General features: G+C 43.8%; 1 protein-coding gene across 1 annotated transcript in view; it reads right to left on the reverse strand.

Annotated features, from left to right (window-relative positions):
• LOC137309904 (cadherin-2-like) overlaps positions 1–18,708 on the reverse strand; it is a 187,446-nt gene that overhangs the window by 76,934 nt on the left and 91,804 nt on the right. The window lies entirely within an intron of this gene.

Here is an 18,708-nt window from a genome sequence, read left to right on the forward strand (position 1 = left end):
TCCCTTGGAGGACACCACATCTCCCAGATGCCCAATTATCTCGCCCTCCATACCAATTCCTCTGTGGTCCAAATGCCCGTGATTCTCTCACAGTGGCAGCGGGTGAGATCTCAGCTGCCCACACACCATGACGTTGTTCCCCGGGCTTGTACAGTGCTCCCGCTGCCAAGAACAGATGTATGGACCTCGAGGGAGAACGGTGGGGAGATCCCCGCACTCTCACACTCACTGGGCTCATGCACTACCTAGTCACCCTAGCCCTCCCTTCAAACCGAACATGTCTTGCGGGCGAACATAAATTGCGTTAGCGTTAATGCACCCACTATAAGTGGTGGGGACTGTATTTACAAACGAAAAAAGGAACAAAGGAACAAATTACATTTATATAGCACACTCAGCCTCAGGATGTCCCAAGGCACTTCACAACCGAAGTACTTTCGAAGTCTAATCACTGTTGTAATCTAGAAAATGCAGCAGCCAAATTGCGCACAGCAAGGTCCCACATACAGCAATGTGATAGTAACCAGATCATCTGTTTTAGTGTTGTTGGTTGAGGGATAAAAGCTAGCCAATTAGCCCCGCTCCCCCTACTTTTTCCCCATAGCCCTGCAATTTTCTCCCCTTCAAGTATTTATCCAATTCCTTTTGAAAATCACTATTGAATCTACTTCCACCACCCTTTCAGGCAGCGCATTACAGATCACAACTCACTGCGTAAAAAATTCCCACAGATTGGTTCTTTTGCCAATTACCTTAAATCGGTGTCTTCTGGTTACCGACCCTCCTACCAGTGGAAACAGTTTCTCCTTATTTACTATATTAAAACACCTCAATTCTGAACACCTCTATTTAATCTCCTCTTAACCTTCTCTGTTCCAAAGAGAACAACCCCAGCTTCTCCAGTCTCTCCACATGACTGAACTCCCTCATCCCTGGTACCATTCTAGTAAATCTCCTCTGCACCCTCTCCAAGGCCTTGACATCCTTCCTAAAGTGCGGTGCCCAGATACTCCAGCTGAGGTGTAACCAGTGCTTTATAAAGGTTTACCATCACTTCCTTGCTTTTGTACTCTATGCCGCTACGTGTGAAAGCCCATGTGCTTTAACAGCTTTTTCAATTTGTCCTGCCACCTTCAAATTCTGCATTCGCACTAATTTTTAAATTCCAGATTTCTAACTTTTCAATCCCCCCCCCCACCCCGCCCCCTTTAACACAGGTGAATGGGATTTAGTGTGGAATTGGTTGTGAGCAGCAGACTTGAGTGTGTGTAGGGTACAGCATGGGAGCCTGGTGAGTGCTTGGTGTGAGAAGCAATGAAGATGATTGAGCCTGGAGATGACTAACAACAACTTGCATGTATATCGCGCCTTTAATGTAGCAAAACGTCCCGAGGCGCTTCACAGGAGCGGTCGACACACAAAATTTGACACCCATTGCTTGAGATGTTAGGACAGGTGACCAAAAGCTTGGTCAAAGAGCTAAGTTTTAAAGAGCGTCTTAAAAGGAGAGAGTTAGAGAGATTTAGGGAGGGAATTCCAGAGCTTAGGCCCTAGACAGCTGAAGGCACGGCCGCCAATGGTGGAGTGATTAAAATCGGGGCTGTGCAAGAGGCAAGAATTTGAGGAGTGCAGAGATCATAGGGTCGTAGGGCTGGGCAAAGATATGGATGAGAGCGTCGGTGGCAGAGAGAGTGAGGCAAGGATGGAGACAGGTGACATTATAGGAGGTGGAAATAAACAGTCTTGCTGATGGACTGGATGTGGTGTTTGATGATCAGCTCAGTGTCTGTCTTAACACAGTGGTGTCCAACTTATGGCCCTCAGACCATTAGCAAACCCCAAGCTCAGGCAACTCAGTCCCATTTGTGCTTATTATATCTTATTTGCTGGTTTGCTCCATCGAATGTTTGTGGGGCTGGAGGTTTGGAGATGGCTCATTTTCAGCTCTGTTGCCTCATTTTGGATAAACCTTAAAAATCACACCACCGAGATCTCCTGGAAAAACCCATATTCTCCTTATAATTTTCAAACTTTACACATGACTCCTGAAGGTTCTGGATACAGACCTATGCAGAACATGAAGATAAAAGCTTAAGACACCCATCAAATTCCTCACTGTTTCGCTTTACAAGCAAGGCAAACAGTAGAAACTTGACCAATTGGATGATACTCTTCCACTTCCCAAACAACGATTAAAACGAAGATGTCCCATCGTACTGACTTAACCTTTAATTTAGGAATGAATAATGCAACATGTTTTCCAAAACCAAAAAAAAAATCCTCAAAAAAGGACTCCATTGCCAACACAATGGGTAGAACATTGTCACAAACGGTTGACCATTACGCCACTGTACAGAGAGAGTCAAGTCTTGGCTGCATTATACTATTTTTTTAAAAAATCCTCACCAATTTTCTCCCCTGCACTGGTGAAGATTTTGACTCCTTGCTGGGATGCGACCCCATCAACATCAGTCCTCCTCCAGTAACAAGTGTTCAATTCTGAGCACCACACTTTAGGATGGATATCAAGGAGAGAGGGTGCAGGAGATATTTACTAGAATGGTGCCGGGGATGAGGGAACATTAGTTATGTGGAAAGACTGGAGAAGCTGGGGTTGTTCTCCTTATACGAATTAAGAATTAAGAGCAGGAGTAGGCCATTCGGCCCCTCGAGCCTGCTCTGCCATTTGATAAGATCATGGCTGATCCGATTGTGACCTCAACCCTACTTTCCCGTCTACCTACTATAAACTTTGACCCCCTTGTTAATCAGGAATCGATCTAACACAGCCTTAAAAATATTCAATGACCCTGCCTCCACCGCTCTCTGGGGAAGGGAGTTCCACAGACTCACGACCCTCTGACAAAATTTCTCCTCATCTCCAATTTAAATGATGGACCCCTTATTTTTAAACTGTGGCCCCTAGTTCAAGTCTCTCCCACAAGAGGAAACATCCTCTCAGCATCTGCCCCTTCAAGTCCCCTCAGGATCTTATATGTTTCAATAAGATCACCTCTCATTCTTCTAAACTCCAATGTATACAGGCCCAACTTGCCCAACCTTTCCTCTCAAGATAACCCCCTCATCCCAGGAATCAGTCGAGTGAACCTTCTCTGAACCGCCTCCAAAGCAATTATGTCCTTTCTTAAATAAGACGACCAAAACTGCACAGTATTCGAGATGTGGTCTCACCATTGCCCTGTACAACTGTAGCAAAACATCTCTACTTTTATATTCCATTCCCCTTGCAATAAATGACAACATTCCATTTGTCTTCCTAATCACTTGCTGTACCTGCATACTAACTTTTTGTGATTCATGTACTAGGACACCCAGATCCCTCTGTACCTCAGAGTTCTGCAATCTCTCTCCATTTAAATATACTGCTTTTCTATTCCTCCTGCCAAAGTGGACAAGTTCACACTTTCCCACATTATACTCCATCTGCCAAATTTTTGCCCATTCACTTAACCTATCTATATCCCTTTGCAGACTCCTTATGTCCTCTTCACAACTTACTTTCCTACCTATCTTTGTGTCATCAGCAAATTTAGCAACCATACATTCGGTCCCTTCATCCAAGTCATTGATACAGATTGTAAATAGTTGAGGCCCAAGCACTGATCCTTGTGGCACTCCACTCGTTACATCTTGCCAACCTGAAAATGACCCATTTATGTCTGCTTTCTGTTAGCATGGATAAAGGATTGGTTAGCTAATATGTTACCCCTACACCACGAGCTCTTATTTTGTGTAGTAGCCTTTGATGTGGCACCTTGTCAAATGCCTTCTGGAAATCCAAGTACACCACATCCAAAGGATCCCCTTTATCCACATTGCTTGTTACTTCCTCAAAGAGCTCTAATAAATTAGTCAAACACGATTTCCCTTTCACAAAGCCCTGTTGACTCTGCCTGATTGCATGGAGATTTTCTAAGTGTCCTGCTATAACCTCCTTAATAATAGATTCTAGCATTTTCCCTATGACAGATGTTAAACTAACTGGCCTGTAGTTTCCTGCTTTCTGTCTCCCTCCTTTCTTGAATAGAGGAGTTACATTCACTATTTTCCAATCTGATGGGACCCTTCCAGAATCTAGGGAATTTTGGAGAATTAATACCAATGCATTTACTATCTCCACAGCCACTTCTTTTAAGACCCTGGGATGAAGTCCATCAGGACCTGGGGACTTGTCAGCTTTTAGTTCCAATATTTTTTTCAAAACCCTTTTCCCTGTTGATTGTAAATGTTTTAAGTTCCTCCCTCCCTTTCACCTCTTGATTCACAATTATTTCTGGCATGTTATTTGTATCCTCTACAGCGAAGACGGATGCAAAATATCTGTTCAATTCATCCGCCATTTCCTTATTCGCCATTATTAATTCCCCAGACTCACTCTCTAGAGGACCAACACTCACTTTACTTACTCTTTTCCTTTTTAAGTACCTGTAGAAACTCTTACTATCTGTTTTTATATTTCTAGCTGGCTTTCTCTCATTCTCTAATTTCCCCCTCTATTATTTTTAGTTAGTCATTCATTGCTGTTTTTTTATATTCTGTCCAATCTTCTGACCTGCCACTAATCTTCACTGAATTGTATGCTTTTCCTTAGGGCAGAGATGGTTAAGGGGAGATTTGATAGAGGTGTTCAAAATCAGGAACAGTTTTGAGAGAACAAATAAGGAGTAGCTGTTTCCAAAGGCAGACGACTCGGTAAGCAGAGGACACAGATTTAAGGCGATCAGCAAAAGACCCAGAGGCGACATGAGAAAACATTTTTTCTTGCTTTATAAACGCAGCGAGTTATGATCTGGAATGCACTGCCTGAAAGGGTGATGGGAGCAGATTCACTTCAAAAAAAAGGGAATTGGATAAATATTCGAAAGGGAAAAAAAAATTACAGGGCTATGGAGAAAGAGCAGGGGAATGGGACTGATTGGATAGCTCTTTCAAAGAGCCGGCATAGGCACGCTGGGCTGAATGGCCTCCTCCTGTGCTGTACCTACTATGATGCTATGAACTCACCCAGCTAGCCATTATGTTAGGTTAGTGCCGGTCGCAAGTGTCAGCAGGAACTTCATCTCCCCCCCCCACCCCCCCACCCCCCGCTTTCTTCCTTTTCCCCCAACCCCTGACCGACTTGTTGGGAGTACAATCCCTGGCCACCCACCAGTACCTCGTCCAAATGGCCAATCTTAACGTGCGAGCCTAGTCGGTGGCTGCTGTACGCCGTTCAACCACGAGGGCGTCAAAGACAAACCAGTTCCCGTCATCAAAACATCCACACGTGCTTTTCAATCAATCAGAGTCGCAAATAGGTGTCAATTGCAGGAAACAGATTTTTCTCCATCCCGACATGGGCAACTTGTGACCAATTCACGCGGACCCACTGCTTCCCAGCCGAAGCAAGCCAGCTCGGCACAAAGGATTGGACCCGCGACCTTCGAGGCCGTGACCCATTTTCCACCAAGTTATTGGGGGGAATTGTCACACGAAAAGTTCAAAGTTCAACTACAATGTCTAGCTTACACTTGGCTGCAGAGTTCTGTAGTCACAACAACACCAAGCATTGATATAGCACCTTTAGCGTAGTAAAGTGTAATCAGACTAAAATTGACACAGAACCAAAAAGACGGACGCACACACACACCAAAAGCTTAGCAAACTGACATAAGTGAACATATATCAGGGGCCGCTTCAGGTCTGTCCCAAAAGGTGACTTTTGTGGACTGGTTTCCCATTGTATTTAATGATATGGCCACACACTGATCAGCTGAATTTTAAAAATAAATGTGAGCCGTGGCTCTAGGTAACACACTCGCCTCAGAGTCAGAAGGTCGTGGGTTCAAGTCCCACTCGAGAGACTGGAGCACGAAAATCTAGGCAGTCACTCGCAGTGCCATTGCTGAGGGAGTGCTGCACGGTCAGAGGTGTCGTCCTTCAGATGTGACGTTAAACCGAGGCCCCGTCTGACCCTCAGGTGGACGTACAGGACCCCACGGCACTATTTTGAGGAACTGGGGAGTTCGCCCAGGTGTCCTGGCCAATATTTATCCCTCAACCAACATCACTACAAAATAGATGACCTGATCATTATCACATTGCTGTTTGTGGGACCTTGATACAAACATACGAATTAGGAGCAGGAGTAGGCCATTCGGCCCCTCGAGCCTGCTCTGCCATTTGATACGATCATGACTGATCTGATTGCGATCTCAACCCTACTTTCCCATCTACCCACTATAACCTTTGAATATTTTTTAAGGCTGAGTTAGATAGATGCAGAGAAACTCGTGGATAGCACGTTTAGCGAGTTGGTCACACCGCAGGTAAAGGGTATACAGGCAGGAAGTGAATGGGTGACCACCAGGAAGAGTAAGAGATGCAGGCAGGTAGTGCAGGGGTCCCCTGTGGCCATCCCCCTCTCAAACAGATATGCCACTTTGGATGCTGTTGGGGGGGATGACTTATCAGGGGAAGGCAGTAGCAGCCAACTTCCTGGCACCACGGGTAGCTCTGCTGCACAGGCTGGGAGGAAAAAGAGTGGCAGAGCTATAGTGATAGGGGACTCAATTGTAAGGGGAATAGACAGGCGTTTCTGCGGCCGCAACCGAGACTCCAGGATGGTGTGTTGCCTCCCTGGTGCAAGGATCAAGGATGTCTCGGAGCGGCTACAGAACATTTTGGAGGGGGAGGGCGAACAGCCAGCTGTCGTGGTGCACATAGGCACCAACGATATAGGTAAAAAAGGGGATGAGGTCCTAAAAGCAGAATATAGGGAGTTAGGAGGTAAATTAAAAAATAGGACCTCAAAGGTAGTAATCTCAGGATTGCTGCCAGTGCCACGTGCTAGTCAGAGTAGAAATAGGAGGATATTTCAAATGAATACGTGGCTAGAGGAATGGTGCAAGGGGGAGGGATTCAAATTCCTGGGACACTGGAAACGGTTCTGGGGGAGGTGGGACCAGTACAAACCGGACGGTCTGCACCTGGGCAGGGCCGGGACCGCTGTCCTAGGAGGAGTGTTTGCTAGTGCTGTTGGGGAGGGTTTAAACTAAAGTGGCAGGGGGTTGGGAACCTGAGCAGGGAGAGAGAGGAAAGCGTAACAGGAAGGGACAGAAGGTATGGAGTAATAGGTAAAGTGTTAAAAAAGGAAAAAGCAGGAACTAAGCGTCACAAAACAGATTTGAAAGTTCTTTATCTGAATGCACGTAGCATTCGTAATAAAATGGACGAGTTAACGGCACAAATAACTACGTATGGGTATGATCTTGTGGCCATTACAGAAACATGGCTGCAGGGTGACAACGACTGGGAATTAAATATGCCAGGGTATTTAACAATCAGGAAGGACAGGCAGGAAGGAAGGGGAGGTGGGGTGGCTATGTTAATAAAGGAAGGAATCACTGTAATACAGAGAAATGATATTGGGACAAAGCATCAAGATAATGAAACAGTTTGGGTGGAGATAAGGAATAATAAGGGGAAAAAAACATTAGTGGGCGTAGTATATAGGCCTCCTAATAGTTGCAACTCTGCTGGAAGAAGTATTAATCAGGAGATAGTCGGGGCATGTAATAAGGGAACAGCCATAATTATGGGGGATTTTAATTATCATATTAACTGGACAAATCAAATTGGGCAGAGCAGCCTTGAGGACGAGTTCATTGAGTGCATCAGGGATGGATTTCTTGAGCAGTATGTAACTGATCCTACAAGGGGGCAGGCAACCTTGGACCTGGTCCTGTGTAATGAGTCAGGATTAATTAATAATGTCCTAGTTAAGGATCCCCTTGGAATGAGCGACCACAACATGGTTGAATTCCATATCCAATTAGAGGGTGAGAAGGTTGATTCTCAAACAAGTGTACTGAGCTTGAATAAAGGAGACTATGATGGTATGAGAGCGGAATTGATTAAAGTGGACTGGGAAAATAGATTAAAGGGTAAGACGGTACATGAGCAGTGGTGTTCATTTAGGGAGTTATTTTACAACTTTCAAAATAAATATATTCCACTGAGGAAAAAAGGGTGTAAAAGAAATGACAGCCATCCGTGGCTAAGTAAAGAAATCAAGGATAGTATCCGACTAAAAACAAGGACATATAAGGTAGCCAAACTTAGTGGGAGGATAGAAGATTGGGAATTCTTCAAAAGACAGCAAAAAGTAACTAAAGGATTGATTAAGAAAGGGAAGTTAGATTATGAAAAGAAATTAGCAAAAAATATAAAAACAGATAGCAAGAGTTTCTATAGTTATATAAAAAGAAAAAGGGTGGCTAAGGCAAACATAGGTCCCTTAGAGGATGAGACCGGGAAATTAATGGTGGGAAACATGGAGATGGCAAAAATGCTGAACAAATATTTTGTTTCAGTCTTTACAGTAGAGGACACTAAGAATATCCCAACACTGGACAAACAGGGGACTCTCGGGGGGGAGGAGCTAAATACGATTAAAATCACTCAGGAGATGGTACTCAGTAAAATAATGGGACTCAAGGCGGATAAATCCCCTGGACCTGATGGCTTCCATCCTAGGGTCTTGAGGGAAGTGGCAGTAGGGATTGTGGATGCTTTGGTGATAGTTTTCCAAAATTCCCTGGACTCAGGAGAGGTCCCGGCAGATTGGAAAACTGCTAATGTAACACCGTTATTTAAAAAGGGTAGTAGGCAGAAGGCTGGAAATTATAGGCCAGTTAGCTTAACATCTGTGGTGGGTAAAATTTTGGAGTCTATTATTAAGGAGACAGTAACGGAACATTTAGATAAGCATAATTTAATAGGACAAAGTCAGCATGGCTTTATGAAGGGGAAGTCATGTCTGACAAATTTGCTTGAGTTCTTCGAGGATATAACGTATAGGGTGGATAAAGGGGAACCAGTGGACGTAGTGTATTTAGACTTCCAGAAGGCATTCGACAAGGTGCCACATAAAAGATTATTACTTAAGATAAAAAATCACGGGATTGGGGGTAATATTCTGGCATGGGTGGAGGATTGGTTATCGAACAGGAAGCAGAGAGTTGGGATAAATGGTTCATTTTCGGACTGGCAACCAGTAACCAGTGGTGTTCCACAGGGGTCGGTGCTGGGTCCCCAACTCTTTACAATCTATATTAACGATTTGGAGGAGGGGACCAAGTGCAACATATCAAAATTTGCAGATGATACAAAGATGGGAGGGAAAGTAGAGAGTGAGGAGGACATAAAAAACCTGCAAGGGGATATAGACAGGCTGGGTGAGTGGGCGGAGATTTGGCAGATGCAATATAATATTGGAAAATGTGAGGTTATGCACTTTGGCAGGAAAAATCAGAGAGCAAGTTATTTTCTTAATGGCGAGAGACTGGAAAGTACTGCAGTACAAAGGGATCTGGGGGTCCTAGTGCAAGAAAATCAAAAAGTTGGTATGCAGGTGCAGCAGGTGATCAAGAAAGCCAACGGAATGTTGGCTTTTATTGCTAGGGGGATAGAATATAAAAACAAGGAGGTATTGCTGCAGTTATATAAGGTATTGGTGAGACCGCACCTGGAATACTGCATACAGTTTTGGTCTCCATACTTAAGAAAAGACATACTTGCTCTCGAGGCAGTACAAAGAAGGTTCACTCGGTTAATCCCGGGGATGAGGGGGCGGACATATGAGGAGAGGTTGAGTAGATTGGGACTCTACTCATTGGAGTTCAGAAGAATGAGAGGCGATCTCATTGAAACATATAAGATTGTGAAGGGTCTTGATCGGGTGGATGCAGTAAGGATGTTCCCAAAGATGGGTGAAACTAGAACTAGGGGGCATAATCTTAGAATAAGGGGCTGCTCTTTCAAAACTGAGATGAGGAGAAACTTCTTCACTCAGAGGGTGGTAGGTCTGTGGAATTTGCTGCCCCAGGAAGCTGTGAAAGCTACATCATTAGATAAATTTAAAACAGAAATAGACAGTTTCCTAGAAGTAAAGGGAATTAGGGGTTATGGGGAGCGGGCAGGAAATTGGACATGAAGCTGAGTTCGGATCGGTCAATGCCCTGTGGGTGGCGGAGAGGGCCCAGGGGCTATGTGGCCGGGTCCTGCTCCGACTTCTTGTGTTCTTTAGATTTGTGGTTGGGATCAGATCAGCCATAATCTTATTGAATGGCGGAGCAGGCTCGAGGGGCCGATTGGCCTACTCCTGCTCCAATTTCTTATGTTCTTATGTTCTTATGTTCTTATTAACAAGGGAGTCAATGACCCTGCCTCCACCGCTCTCTGGGGAAGGGAGTTCCACAGACTCACGACCCTCACAAAAAAATTCTCTCGTCTCCGTCTTAAATGGGAAACTCCTATTTTCTAAACTGTGGCCCCTAGTTCCAGTCTCTCCCACAAGGAGAAACATCCTCTCAGCATCTACCCCTTCTAGTCCCCTCAGGATCTTAAATGTTTCAATAAGATCACCTCTCATTCTTCTAAACTCCAGTGTATACAGGCCCAACTTGTCCAACCTTTCCTCATAAGATAACCCCCTCATCCCAGGAATCAGTTGAGTGAACCTTCTCTGAACCGCCTCCAAAGCAATTATGTCCTTTCTTAAATAAGGAGACCAAAACTGCACACAGTATTCTCGATGTGGTCTCACCAATGCCCTGTACAACTGTAGCAAAACATCTCTACTTTTATATTCCATTCCCCTTGCAATAAATGACAACATTCCATTTGCCTTCCTAATCACTTGCTGTACCTGCACACTAACTTTTTGTGATTCATGTACTAGGCACCCAGATCCCTCTGTACCTCAGAGTTCTGCAATCAATCTCTATTTAAATAATATACTGCTTTTCTATTCCTCCTGCCAAAGTGGACAAGTTCACACTTTCCCACATTATACTCCATCTGCCAAATTTTTGCCCACTCACTTAACCTATCTATATCCCTTTGCAGACTCCTTATGTTCTCTTCACACTTTATTTTCCTACCTACCTTTGTGTCATCAGCAAATTTAGCAACCATACATTCAGTTCCTTCATCCAAGTCATTGATATAGATTGTAAATAGTTGAGGCCCAAGCACTGATCCCTGTGACACTCCACTCATTACATCTTGCCAACCTGAAAATGACCCATTTATGCCTACTCTCTGTTTCCTGTTAGCTAACCAATCCTTTATCCATGCTAATATGTTACCCCCTACACCACGAGCTCTTATTTTGTGTAATAGCCTTTGATGTGGCACCTTGTCAAAAGCCTTCTGGAAATCCAAGTACACCACATCCACAGGATCCCCTTTATCCACGTTGCTTGTTACTTCCTCAAAGAGCTCTAATAAATTAGTCAAACACGATTTCCCTTTCACAAAGCCGTGTTGACTCTGCCTGATTGCATGGAGATTTTCTAAGTGCCCTGCTATAACCTCCCTAATAATAGATTCTAGCATTTTCCCTATGACAGATGATAAGCTAACTGGCCTGTAGTTTCCTGCTTTCTGTCTCCCTAATCGGTGTGCAATTTGACTACATTACAACAATGGTGATACATCAAAAATATTTAATTGGCTGTAAAGCACTTTGGGACGTCCCGAGGTCTTTAAAAAAAGGTGCCATGAAAATGCAAGTTCTTTCTTTTGAAATATGCCTTCAAGCTTGCACATGCGTGATTATATTGCCTCAAATCCCAGATTCTTGAGGGAAATGCCTTTACATTTTCAGAATGTTTCTGATTTGGAAATGAACGACCATAATAGAGGAACAAAACATTATTTACACTGTTTTAAAATGAGGCTGGGGGTCAATTGAAAATTTCAAAACTGTGGTTGATCGTTTTTTGTTAGGCAAGGATATTAAGGGTTACGGAACCAAGGTGGGTAGATGGAGTTAAGATACAGATCAGCCATGATCTAATTGAATGGCGGAACAGGCTTGAGGGGCTGACTGGCCTACTCCTGTTCCTGTGTACATGTAAAGCATTGCTTTTTAAAAAGCGTCTGACAGAAACTGCCTACTTTTAAATGGATCAAATAAATCTGTCGTCTACAATTCTTCTAAATGAACCTCCTGACCCAAGATGAGATTGTGAACAAGTCCCAGCACCATATTACTGCTGCAACCTTAGATACAACAAAAGGGATCCTTAGCGAACTGAAAAACAGACAGTGTGACCTACATTGGCTCCCAGTCTGGCAATGCCTCCTTTTTAAAATTCTCATCCTTGTTTTGAAATCCCTCCGTGGCCACACCCCTCCCTATCTCTCTAACCTCTTCCAGCCCTACAACCCTCCGAGATCTCTGAGCTCCTCCAATTTATGCCTCTTGCACATCTCCGATTTTCATCACTGCACTACTGGCGGCCATGCCTTCAGCCACCTAGGTCCTAAGCTTCGGAATTCCCTCCCTAAACCGCTCTACCTTTAAGATGCTCCTTAAAAATGACCTCTTTGATCTATGATGTGGAGATGCCGTTGATGGACTGGGGTGGACAAATGTAAGGAATCTTACAACACCAGGTTATAGTCCAACAGCTTTATTTGAAAATCACAAGCTTTCGGAGGCTTTCTCCTTCGTCAGGTGAGGAGAAAGGAGAAAGCCTCCAAAAGCTTGTGATTTCCAAATAAAACTGTTGGACTATAACCTGGTGTTGTAAGATTCCTTACTCTTTGATCTAGTTTTAGGTCACCTATCCTAATGTCTCCTTATGTGGCTCAGTGTCAAATTTTGTTTGATAAATCGCTCATGTGAAGCGCCTTGGGATGTTTTACTGCCTTAAAAGGCGCTATATATAAAGTTATTGTTGTCAGTAACTTTTTGGAGTGGCACAATCCCAGTGTTTTAAAGCGAAGTGACTTGAGGCATGAATAGAAATAAATTACCAATATATTGGTAAAACATACTAGCATAGTTGGTGCTGAACCATCACTATAAAAATGTAAAACTCATTTGACATTTATGGCCCAGCTATTTATGGGGTCCAAAAGTTGCCACACGCACAAGAACTATAGCTCTCCTCCTATTGATCCAACAGGGTCCAGTGCAGCTTGTTTACAACATAGAACTGTTGTAAAAGCTACAAATTTTTAATTAAATAACACCTAGAGCCTCGAGTAAAAATGAGAATACGAGTTTTGAACAGCTGCCTTGTGGTAAACATTTTATTTATCTGATTTATAGGGAAAATGGAATAGTGCACAATTTAGGTCATGTATGAAGCAAAATATGCTGGTTGTACAATGACTTATCAACTCTAGAAACAAAGCCCATAGTATCAGATATGAAATTAAAAATTTTAATAGACTACAATGCAGATTTAATTCTGTTTTTTTTTAAATCGAAAATAAAATTTAATTATTCGTGACAGAAGAAAGTGAGCGAGACAAACCTATTCTGCAGCTTGATTGGAGGTTGTGAATCTGTACTGGGCTCAAAATTTATGGACAAATGCTAATTAACAACTTGCCTTTATATAGCGCCTTGAACGTAGTAAAACGTCCCAAGCCACATCAGGGGAGTGTAAATCAGACAAAAATTTGACACCGAGCCAAAGAAGGAGATGATATTAGGACAGGTGACCAAAAGCTTGGTCAAAGAGGTAAGTTTTAAGGGGGGGGGGGTCTTAAAAGGAGGAGAGAGGGGTAGAGAGGCGAAGAGGTTTAGGGAGGGAATTCCAGAGCTTAGGGCCTAGGTAGCTGAAGGCACGGCCGTCAATAGTGGAGCGATGAAAATCGGGGATGCGCAAGAGGCCAGAATTGGAGGTGTGCAGAGATCTCTGAGAGTTGTAGGTCTGGAGGAGGTTACAGAGATAGGGAGGGATTTGAACACAATTCAAAAGAAATAATTCTACTTTAGACCTCTTCATGGAATTTCCAGTTGCTGTCCTTACTATATGGGCCAAATCTGACCGTTGACCTCTCCAACAACCTCTACAGTATCCTGATGTCCTATTTAACATTTTTGAAAACAGCCTTTCAGCAAATCCCCAATTCTGCAGCACAGATTTTAAACTGAAGCCATTTTCTTAATTAAATCCTTTCGCACATGCAGTGCACAAAAGAGGTAGGTCTTAAGGAGCGCCTTAAAAAGGAGGAGAGGGGTGTAGAGGCACGGAGGGGTTTAGGGAGGGAATCCCAGGGGTTAGGGCCTGGACAGCTGAAGGCACAGCTGTCAATGGTGGAGCGATGAAAATCGGGGATACGCCAAGAGGCCAGAATTTGAGGAACACAGGAGTTCCCTTCTTGCAGGAGCACAGCCAGTTCAATAAATTAAAAATAACAATTGTGCAAGCAAGAATCAAGAGTTGCAGCTTTAAAGAGCAGACTCTGAGCCTGTGGCTCAATAACTCTCGAGAATATACTGTCCAGCCAAGTGTAACGTATTAACCCTGCATGAATTCTTTACTACAAAGCATTCTTAAAAGTTCAGGTTATGGATCAGAATTACCTTATGGCCATGAAAGCACATTAGCATTCTTTATAACTGGATATTGCAGCAGGAGACCACAGACAATTTGTAGACTGGTTCTTGTACAGACTGAAATAAAATGCAGAAAATGCTGGAGAAGCCCAGCAAGGCAGGCAGCATCTGATGAAAGGTCTTCGACCTGAAACATTAACTCTGTTTCTTTCTCCGCAGATGCCGCCTGACTTGCTGAGCTGCTCCAGCACTTTCTGTTTTTATTTCAGATTTCGGCAGCGTTTTGCTCTTGTACAAACTGATCTTGATCAAGGGATTTAATGTTGAAGTTACACAGCATATCATCTAAATCATTACATGTTTCCATCATGTAATTCAATGTACTACAGTAGATGTTAAAGCTAGCAATTAAATTCTCTGGCCTGTGGTTTCTGTTGCAGGGTGGCTTAATTAAATTGTAATCAGCTCTGGTTTTGTTAATTAGATGAAAATTGGGAATCCACGGGTAGTCTCATTTTCTTATAGCTTTTTTTTGAAAAAAAACAGCCTCTTCCCACAACTTGAGGCCTTTACAATAAAGTGTCATCGGAACAGTCAACAATGGCACCAGGGATTAAAGTCTTTGTTATAGATGCAAAAACAATGACTATGCAAACTGCACTAAAAAGGGGCAAGTCAGCAAAACAAGCAGAGCAGGAATTGCCTCCGATTCAATAATCACATTCATTTGTTATAGTCCTGCCTTTCTGGGAGGGGGGCTTCCCCCCCCCTTGCAAATATCCACTGGCCTTTTTGTAACCGCAACGGGAAATTTGCATAGAACCTCAAGCGTCCAGCGTTTTAAAAAATATATATAAATTGAAGAGAATCACAATCGAAATAGTGAGCACGAACTGTGAATGGACAAACACTTTCTCAGGATACTTCATCGGAAACCTGCTGACACAGTAAACCCGAGTAATTCTGGGTTAAATGCTGTCGCAGGCAATTTTGCTGTGCTCTGCTGACTCATTTTCTCTCTTTTGTTGAGCGCAGGCAGACAAATCCCTCGGCGCTGACATCTGCATCAGCGGAGAGGAGGCTACCGCGAACAGTGGCTTTCATTCTGCATCGTAGAGTAGGCCGACCAGAGTATTACAGCATCGCAACCCAACACCAAACTGAAACACGAGCAGGTTTTTTAAAAAAAAAAACCACACAATGCGTTCAAGCTACTGAGGACAAAACCTTACAGATCCACTGGAGTATAAATTAGCTGTTGATCAAAATACGAGCATCTTTCACTAAAACAACCACCTGCACTTATATAGGGCCTTTAAACACCCTTTAACGTAGTAAAACGTCCCAAGGCGCTTCACAGGCGCGATTATCAAACAAAATTCGACACCGAGCCACATAAGGAGATATTAGGACAGGTGACCAAAAGCTTGGTCAAAGGGGTAGGTTTTAAAAAGAGTCTTAAAAAGGAGAGAGAGGCGGCAAGATTTAGGGAGGGAATTCCAAAGCTTAGGGCCGAGGCAGCTGAAGGCACGGCCGCCAACGGTGGAGCGATTAAAATCGGGGATGCGCGAAAGGCCAGAATTGGAGGAGCGCAGATCTCCGAGGGTTGCAGGAGTTACAGAGGCCGTGGCCATGGAGGGATTTGAACACAAGGATGAGAATTTTAAATAAATAGGTCAGGCAGCATCAGTGGAGGGAGAAGCAAGAGTTAACGTTTCAGGTCGATGACCTTTCATCAGAATTGGAAGGTCTTAACCACAGCTCCAATTTTCTCGGACAGCAGGTGCTGGTAATGGAAGGTGCCTGCGCTGGGAGTGGAGGTGGTAGTCCCCAGGGGTGGTTGGTCCGCACCCCTGGGGACTACCTGCCTTCCTCCGCCACGTTCCCGGGCCAAGGGAACCGTCTCCTCTACCAGATTTTCCATGTGTCCTTTCCCCCTCCGCTATTCTGCGGTTGCCATTTACACCTCCTCTGGACCCATCTTTTGTTTCTTAACCTGTCCCATTCCCACCCTCCTTGCCTTGCACCATCATCCCTTTTGTCATTTAATCACTCCTGCACTCCGCCCTATCACAGACCCTTTCCTCTCCCCACCCCCCGCCACTTTCCCCAGGCTCTAAACTTGTTTATAAACTGTTAAATCTCAAACTTCTTCCAGTTCTGATGGAAGGTCATCGACCTGAAACCTTAACTCGTGCTTCTCTCTCTCCACAGATGCTGCCTGACCTGCTGAGTATTTCCAGGCATTTTCTGTTTTTTTTTTTAAGATTTCACGTTTCCAGCATCCGCAGTATTTTGCTTTTGTCTCAAACTGATATCCGAACCAAGCTTGGAATTTTCTTACATTTCTCCCACTGTCCTGCAGCGTGAAGTGACCCTCCATTGAAAAAGCTGCAATTATTCAAAAGGTACTTTCTTCTCAGACAGGTCTCCAGATAGCTGGTGCATTGAATGCTTTGACTAGACAAGGAAACTCAAAAAATTACTTTTGTCCCCCAGAACGGTGTTCGGGAAACTGGGATGTCTTTGTCCCAACAGAAAAAAAAGTTTGGTCCAACTACTAAATTGTTCAAATAAAGTAGACTCCATTACAGTGGATCTCGTTTGTTTGGACAACTATCATAGCAGAGAATGGTTACAGCACAGGAGAAGGCCATTCGGCCCTTTGAGCCCGTGCCAGCTCTTTGTAAGAGCAATGCAGTTAGTCCCATTCCCCTGCAAATTTTTTCCCTTCAAGTATTTATCCAATTCCTTTTTGCAAGCCACGATTGATATCTGCTTCCACCGCCCTCTCGTGCAGTGCATTCCGGATCATAACTACTCGCTGCGTAAAAAAGTTCTTCCCTCATGTCATCTTTGGCTCTTTTACCAATCACCTTAAATCTGTGCCCTCTGTAAAGCAGATCAAGCATGTCTAGCTGAAACAAAAAAGTTAGCACCGGTTTGCCAGAACAGGAAAAAAAAACAGTACATTATTCACAAGCAGCTGTGTCATTTAATTGTCTGGCCCTCCCAAGTGATAAGTACGATACATTTATTTTTTGAAGTAAGCAAAAAAGGAAAATGTAAGTGACTGCAAAAGATTCAGGGGATTCCTGCCCAAAGACTAAAGCTGCTATTAGTGGGGTGTAGGGTCACTCGGTGCTAGTGCACAGGCCTCACTCAACCAGCGACAACCCTAGAGTAAACTTGCCAACTTTACCACCGTCACAGAAGGAAGCCATTCGGCCCATCGTGCCTCTGCCAGCTCTTTGAAAGTGCTATATAATTAGTCCCACTCCCCTGCTCTTTCCCCAAAGCCCTGCAAATTTTTTCCTCCCTTTCAAGTAAAAATCACTAAAAGTAGCGTCGCAGGTTATTAAGGCCATAAAAAAAAAGCAAACCAAGTACTGGGTTCATTTCTAGAGGGTTAGAATTGAAAAGCAGAGCACTTCTGTTAAATTTGTATAGTACCTTGGTTAGACCACATTGGGTACTGTGCACAGTTCTGGTCTCCATATTATTAAAAGGATATAGAAGCACTGAAGGTACAAAAAAAGATTTACCAGGATGATACCAGAACTGAGAGGCTAAACCTATCAGGAAAGATTGAGTTAGGTTGGGGCTCTTTCCTCTAGAAAGACGACTGAGGGGTGACCTGATCGAGGTCTTTAAGATTATGAAAGGGTTGGATAGGGTAGATGTAGAGAAGATAGTTCCATTCAAGGGGGAGACCAGAACTAGGGACCATAAATATATTATTGGAATGAATCCAATAGGGAATTCAGGAGAAACTTCTTTACTCAGTGGTGAAAATGTGGAACTCACTATCACACGGAGTAGTTGAGGCAACTAGCATTGAGATATTTAAGGGGAAGCTAGAAAAACACATGAATGGTCTGTTTCTGTGCTGTACATTCCATGTAATGCTTTGTAAGTATATCTAGTTCCCTTTTGAAAGTTACTGTTGAATCTGCATCCACTGCCCCTTTCAGGCAGTGCATTCCAGATCAAATGGTATGTTAGCCTTTATTGCAAGGGGTTTGGAGTATAAGAGTAAGGAGGTCTTGCTGTATTTGTACAGGGCTCTGGTGAGACCACACCTGGAGTACTGTGTATAGTTTTGGTCTCCTTACCTAATGAAGGGTATACTTGCCTTAGAGAGGGTGCAACGAAGGTTCACTGGATTAATTCCTGGGATAAGAGGGTTGTCCTATGAGGAGGGATTGACTAGAATGGGCCTATACTCTCTGGAGTTTAGAAGAATGAGAGGTGATCTCATTGAAACAGATTCTGAGGGGGCTTGACAGGGTAGATGCCGAGAGGCTGTTTCCTCTGGCTGGAGAGTCCAGAACTAGAGG

This window comes from Heptranchias perlo, chromosome 3 (genome assembly GCF_035084215.1).
Source record: "Heptranchias perlo isolate sHepPer1 chromosome 3, sHepPer1.hap1, whole genome shotgun sequence".
Classification (NCBI taxonomy): Eukaryota; Metazoa; Chordata; class Chondrichthyes; order Hexanchiformes; family Hexanchidae; genus Heptranchias; species Heptranchias perlo.